Below are 7,513 nucleotides of genomic sequence, written 5' to 3'. Positions count from 1 at the left end.
ATGCAATCAAGCCAAAAGTTAAAACAAGCACGTCGTGTTTTTCCCATGTCCTTCTTTCCATTAAGGTACAGGTATTTATTGAATACCTACAAAGTTCCTAACACTAGGTTGGAAACAGTGAGCATAAAAGGGATAGTGGAGACTTTAAGAGGGACAGCTAACAAGTAAACAAACTTGCAGAAATGTCAGGCAGGAAGCAATGTCTAATTCATCCATAAAGGCAACCTGAATCACATCACCCTCCATCCGCCCATGTAGGGCTGTCTATTGGGCCAGGCACTCATTGCTGACCTCCTAACTGTAGCTGAAAAACACAGTGAAGCTGAGAAACCCTGGCCTCTCCCACACTCTCTTTGTCTCAGGCATATTTCTAGTTTTTGGATCTTCTTGGATATGAGTAATAATTCATATGTTCTATTAATAATGCTTATTTCTACATTATAAGTACATGAAGCCTGAAATCACTTGTTATCTAGTACAAAGCCTAGCACGGAAGATACAAGGTTAACAAATAATTGCTAAATAGTTGTGACTATTTCTAAATGCAGGATGGGGGTGCTATTCCTCATGAATCTCACATCAACAGTTTCAAGTGAAAGCTTAATTTTACTTCTTTTTACAGTAAATTCCTGAATTAAATGGAAATTATTGCAGGTAAAGGGAATCCTGATTAGAAAACATGAATTCACCATAGGAAGAGCCTTGTAGTCTTCCACAGAGCTTATCTAACTGCCTTCTCCATCTCCATAGGCCCCATCCTTGGGGAAGTAAGAAAAGCCAATGTCCCTCCACATTACTATATGTCTGTTTCTAATTCTCCACTAGATCACTAATAATTGTGACAGAGGGGAAATTCAATATATACAAGACTTGGATTTTTACCTAAGGTCAGCAAAATATTTAGCTGCATAGAATCTTCTCTTTTAATGCCCCATTTTACAGTATCTTGGGAATTGTTGAAAAATAAAAGGACCTACTCCATCAGATGCTGTCAAATAAAATTTGTTTAAATATATATTGTTTCAAATAATAAAAGGGAAATTAAAATACTTTTAAAAATACAAAACTATACATCTTTTAATTGGTTTTACATATTATATAACTAAAATATGCTTATAATTTCTCAAAAATAAGTTTTTCATTGGTAAGGATGTTAGTCTTTATTATCTCATATTTTTTATTTGCTAACAAATTAGCCAGCTATTGGACAATGAATTAACTGTGAAAAAATAAAACTTCTCAAGTTTCATGAAAATAAATCTCAAATGAACTAAATGTTCACATATTTAAAATATGAGATTATAAAATCAAAAAAGAATTATATAAACATTTTAATGTTCTTAAAGTGGAGGATCAGTTCCTGAGCTTGGCTCCAAACAGATACATTAGAGAAAATGCTTAAAATCAAAAATGTTTGATTTTAATATTATATTTCTAGATTTATAATTCTAGTAATATGGAATATTCCAAGAAATGTTTCCATATATAATACCTAAAAATTCACAGTAAAAATCTTAAACAAGCTTTAGAAACATAGCTTAGGTATCATGGAAATAAAGAGACCCTTCAGAGGTGAAATTCACTTGAGAGCTAGACTCCAGGAAAATTAGTCAAGCTTGAAAAGGTACACTTGCTAAATAAAGTATTACATTTTTGAATGCACTAATTTCTGGAACTTCAGATGTTTCTATGTGGAACAAGGCCAACAGAAATTAAGCCAAACATATGTCCATAAAGCTGAAATCTTGAGACGGGGTATTCTATTGTCCGAAATAATTTGTAAATTAAGTAAATAAATGAGTAAGCCTCTAATCCACAAACAAAGACACTAGGTTATATGAAGGAGAAAATTTCACGGGAAGATATTCATTTGAGTTTGGTAACAGGACTCAGATTATTGTATGCCTGAAAAGCACTTAAAACAGACTCAAGTTGCTCTTGAACTTGTCATCCTGCACTTGCTTCATGGGACTTGAATGAAATCCTATCCATAGGAGGCACTGTAGAGTCTCATAGATGAGCTTGGATAACTGTGTGCTCCCAAGAACTCAGCTGTTGTGAACAAGAGTCAGCAAAACAACCAAGCACCTCAAGTAGACCCAGAAATTACTGTGACCATGATAATCAGGTACTAGGTTAAAGAAGACAACTTCACTGCTTTTAAAGAAACACGATGCAGATAATGAAGATAAAAAACTGTAAAATCGACATCCTCAAAAGTGACAGATATTACTTCTCGAATGCAAAGTCTCACAGTTAAGATTAGAAATACATTTGTCAAGTTAAACAGCAAATAAGACAGAATTGAAGCTAGAACCCAGTGAAACCAAGCATGTGCAGATCTGCTTCCATGCAAGCAGCAACAATGATCCAAGGAATAAATGAGGGGTGGAGTGGGAGAGGCATGGGTGTGAACACACAAACATTCTAAGATCACTGCTAAAAACAGACTGAAAAGATGAAGCAGGATCTCTAAACTTTGAGAAGGGAATAAATCCTCAGATTCTAATTCAAACAATGTCAAGAGTGATAAGGGGAAAGCAAGTTCCCTGCCAGATGTGCTGAGAAAGCACAGCACCTGAAATGAAGAGATCAGTGGGTGTGCACATGCAGCAAGCACTGTGTGGCCCGCCACTGAGCTACAGCCTTTTTGTTTTAAGGTTTTGAGATAGGATCTCACTAAGTTATCCAGTCTGGCCTTGAATTCTCCTTTACTTGTCCTCAGCATCTCATGTAGCTGGGATTACTGGCCAGACCCACCAGGCCTGGGTACATAGAAGTTCTTTTTTCTGACAGACTAGTTCTTGTTTGAATTACAAATTGTGTGTGTGTGTGTGTGTATGTGTGTGCATGCATGTGTGTGCTAAAATGTTCTACTAGAACTAGAAAATTTCTGTTACTTAGTATATTTCCAGTGCCTTTTTTAGCATGCCACTGTCTTCAAACAGGCTGTCTAGGTTTATAGAAGTACATTCTGTACAATGGCAGGATCGGTTAACAACACACTTCTTGGAACACAGGTAAGTGACATTGTGGCACTATGGGTGTGGGGTGTGGAGACTAGAGGGTGGCATTCGGTGTCCTCAGTTGTTCTCCACCTTGGTTTTTGAGATGGAGTCTCTCTCTGAGCCTTATCTAAGTTCTCTAGATGCATGCCTGTAAACAATTAAGCACTTAAACTGTACATCTAAAATATAACAACCATTAAAGAGTAATTTCAAAATAAAAGGTTTTATATCTAGTAGACAAAACAATTATGTCTTAAAATCTACATGTAGATTTAAAAGTCTACAGATAGATTTAATTGAAAAGTATGCTGAACACTAAAAATACAATTTTTTAAAACTATACATGTTCCAGTGAAAAATGAAAGGTCTTTCTACCCTATTAGTCATACAGACAGTATAAATCAAAGCACTATGTGACAGCATTTTAACTGTAAGCTAAATATGCACAATATATATTCCTGTACATACAATTTAGGTCTAGATTTGCATATGAGGGAAAGCATCTTTTTCTGAGTCTAGCATATTCGGCTTAATATAATGATTTGTATCCACTTTATTTCTGTCCACTTCTATCCATTTTCCTGAAAATGTTAATTTTTTCCTTTTCTTTTTCTTTACTGCTCTATAAAATCCCTCTGAGCATATGTACCACAACATTTTAATTTTTAAACCCTTTCTATTTCTTGGCAATGTGAACAGTGCAGTCATAAACATAGATGTGCACATCTATGTGGTATTTTGAATTTTCTGAGTATACACCCAAGGGTGATATAGCCAAGAATTATTTATTAGTTCAGTTTTTCTTTTGAACACTTTGGTAACAGATATCAGAAACCCTAATCAGTACTAGCAAACTAAAACTTGTGTTAGTAGAAATTTGTTCCAATTTTTCATGTATGAAAACATTGAATTAAAATTGTTTATAAGGAGTGGTCATATGTATGAATGGTTAAAACAACAGCTGCTCTTCCAGAGGACTTGAGTTGTAAGGACGCAGATATCATACCACTGTCTGTACCTCCATTTCTGATGCCCTCTCTGGCCTCCATGGATGCAGTATGCACATGGTATACAGACATACATGCAGACAAAATATTCATGCACATAAAAATAAGTAAATAATTGTATTTAAGAAACTTTCTATAGTAATACAAAGGGTTAAATCATTTAAATGACCAATAGTTCAGGACTGGAAAAATAAATTATTGAAATACATATACATATCATATATATTTACATATCACATTGTACAAGTCTAATTGTGTAAAGAAAATGTGTTAATAATAATGTTAAAATGGCAAGAAAATCAATAGGAGTGCAAGTAGACATAGAATGTGCGTAACTAGAATGAAAGTAAGGAACACACAATGGAATGTTGACGTTAGTTACCTCTAGATAGTTACATTTGAAACTATTTCATCATTTGCTATCATTTTCTATTCAAATTGTATATAGTTAATAATTTTAAAAGAAAAATATTTAAATATAGTACTTAGAAAACTAACATTATATGAAAACCAAATCATATAGCTTTTAGAAAACTTTTTCTTTACCTTTGTGGCAAACCTGGCCACAAATGGGGAGTTGTGAAGCCTCAAGGATTGTGGAATGTGGTGTCTAAGTCAAAAGCTTTAAGACATAGCAGATAGGGAAGGTCAGTAGTAAAACAGTTTAAAAATTCCTTATTGAAATATGGCCACAGATTTAATATAGAAGATTCACAAAACAATAAAAAAAAAAAAACCCTCAAACTTACTATCAGGAGAAAATAAGAAAAATTAATAAATTAAGAAAAGATTAAGAGTTCATTAACAATATCATTAAATATGAGCATCCTGCCTTGATGAGGAGCTTTGAAACTATAAATTGTTTATACACTGTGTTTCCACTATGGGCATTTGAACTCTCCCCTGACAATACAGTTAATAAGGACAGGAGAGGAGCCCAAGATACAGGGGCAATTAGTAACAGAACCCTGGGGCTTTCGCCACTCTTGTTGTTTGGAACTTAGCCTAGATCAACAGTGACTAAGAATCATAACCTCCACTTCATTCTAAGCAGTTGCCTGATCCCTTTGCTTGAAGAAAAGTATTCAATCTAAAGAGCTGCCTGCGAAGGTGACACTTCTATGAGAGCCCTCGGTGTTACAGAAAGGAGAGAACAACCCTGACTTTTCTCATGCTCTAAACAAAAGGAATGAGATTGTAGAAAGGCAGGAGACTTCCAGTACACATCCTGTCATTGAGCTTCAAGCTTTTACACAAGTACAGATATGCTTTCATTAAACGTGGTAAATCATGTTATAGTTAGAAAGAAAATGAGTCGAACCTCAAGAGCCATTTTGAATTCAATGCACTACTGAGAAAAGTCCAAGCATTATACGCTCTCTAAAGAACAGCCTGAGTTGCTCCCAGCCAGCACCTTCTTTCTCATAACATCTTAGATTTCACAGTGAAATATTATCCTGTTTGCATTAAAAGTTGTATTCTAAGATAATAAACAATTATGATCCAATTTGCTGACAAACATCCCCTAGAGTTCCTTCATCACTCCTTCTAGTCCTTCATGGTGACAACCCAATGAGCTGCATCTCGACTTTCCTTCCAAGACTAAATTTATGTGGCAAGACTTCTTTTCTCCGAGAGATACCACTTCGAATAGTGATTGAATAAATGCTAAATATACATGTCGAGGATCCCAAAATGTAACAAATTGAGAAGACCTCTTGTAGAAATTTAAATTCCAGTTGAGAGTAGTATCCCATCGTTCCCAAGGTCTACCACTAACTAGTATCTATTCAGTATTACTAAATAATACTAAATAATTAGCAATTACTAAATAATTACTCAACTAGTATTACTAAATGAGACAAAATTAATAGTAGGAGGCCAAGGGGCAAGGGTGAGAGGTGACTGGGAGGATAAATCTGTCAACCGTTTGGGCAAATGCAACATTCAGAAGCAGCATTTTCAGCTACGATTTGACAAATTTTTAGCCGGAAGCCTTTGTGCACGTGATTTACAACATGCAGAAGTCCAGGGAAGCATCACTCTGGTAACATAGCGTGACAAGGGCCCACTTGCTTCAAGCCTCTCCCCACTGAACTCCACAAGAAACCTTGTATGACCAGAAAAGGACCAGAGAAAAGACAAAACCAACGGACACTTTAAAGAAAGATGTTCCCAAAATGAAGCTCACTCTGCCTGACCCCAGGTGCTGGCTCTCTGGTTTTTTTTCCTCAGTCAGAGCTCAGACTTGAAATATGAAAATAAACTAAGTTTGGAGTACCAGGTGCTCTTTAAAAATAAAATATTGCAGGAGGGACCTGAGGGGATTGTTAATAGTCTGGAAAAGGCCTATAATAAACAACTAAGCCCTCGCCAGGCTTCTAAAAGGAATCACCACACAAGGATTCAATTAAAAATGTTGTAGGTTATACAGAATAACACAGTTACTTGGGGTAGCATAAATGCTTTGACTGTTGAGAAGTTAGAAAATGAATTATTCAGCTACTAGTGAAATAAGTTCTCTACTTGGGCTATGTAAGCCACAAGCCCTACCCACACTGAGGAGTTAAGTGACCAAGCACATCTTAGATGTGTGTATGGCCTCAAGTTTCTGGATCATATTAAATAAAAACTGTTCAAGGGGTCTAAGGAATATTTTGAGTTTCTTTTTTATTTCCCCTGTGGCCACAGTTAATTTAAATCCATCTCTTTCTTTTTATTTTGTCAGGAAAAAAATTTAAGCTTGACTCTTCCTTTTCAAAAAGACACTCTTGACAACTCATGAGATTCTGACAAACTGGGTTTTTGAGTGGCTTGTTAGTTAGTCTTTTGGTGAAAAACTATAAAATGGTAGAGACAGAAAATAACATATCTAAAGTAAAGAAAGAAGTAATTCTCAGAGCATACCAGTATCTCCTTCAAAAAACCAAACCAAACCAAACCAAAGCTCTTAGGCCTGGCTCCCTCTTCCCCACAGCCCTGGATGTTGGCCTGTGACGCCCAAGGCCCGAGCCATTTCACTGTGTGCTTGTTTTCCTGTGCAGAGTTTCCTGGTTCAGGTATGCAACAGACCCTGACTATCTTAACTGTTACGGGTCATCTGGACAACACACAACAAAGTTAAAACCCTTCCTGAATCTGTGGGCTCAGGTCATCCAGGTTTGGAGAGTCTAGGCTTCCTTTTCGGACATACACACAGCACTGGGTCCTACCACAGAGCGTGGCTCTGATGAACCGCAGCTGAGAGTTCATCTTACCAACTAAAAGCCACAACTATGGCAAAGCATCGTGTTTGTAAGGATGTCTTGCTTTCTGGTTTCTAAGAGTATTCTTTGCTGATTGACACCCATTTAAAACTTAAGGATGCTTCTCCCTTCTGTAGTTTACTTCTGTTTTCTTACAGTTCCGACACTTTAAAAAAAATGAATATGGCTTTGTAAAGACAAAATTAAGTAGATGCTCTTAGAAATTCAAAATACAAAATGAGGTAGGAGTCTG

Source organism: Mastomys coucha, unplaced genomic scaffold (genome assembly GCF_008632895.1).
Source record: "Mastomys coucha isolate ucsf_1 unplaced genomic scaffold, UCSF_Mcou_1 pScaffold22, whole genome shotgun sequence".
NCBI lineage: Eukaryota > Metazoa > Chordata > Mammalia > Rodentia > Muridae > Mastomys > Mastomys coucha.
The sequence above is the reverse complement of the archived record's forward strand: the minus strand, read 5'-3'. Positions refer to the sequence as shown.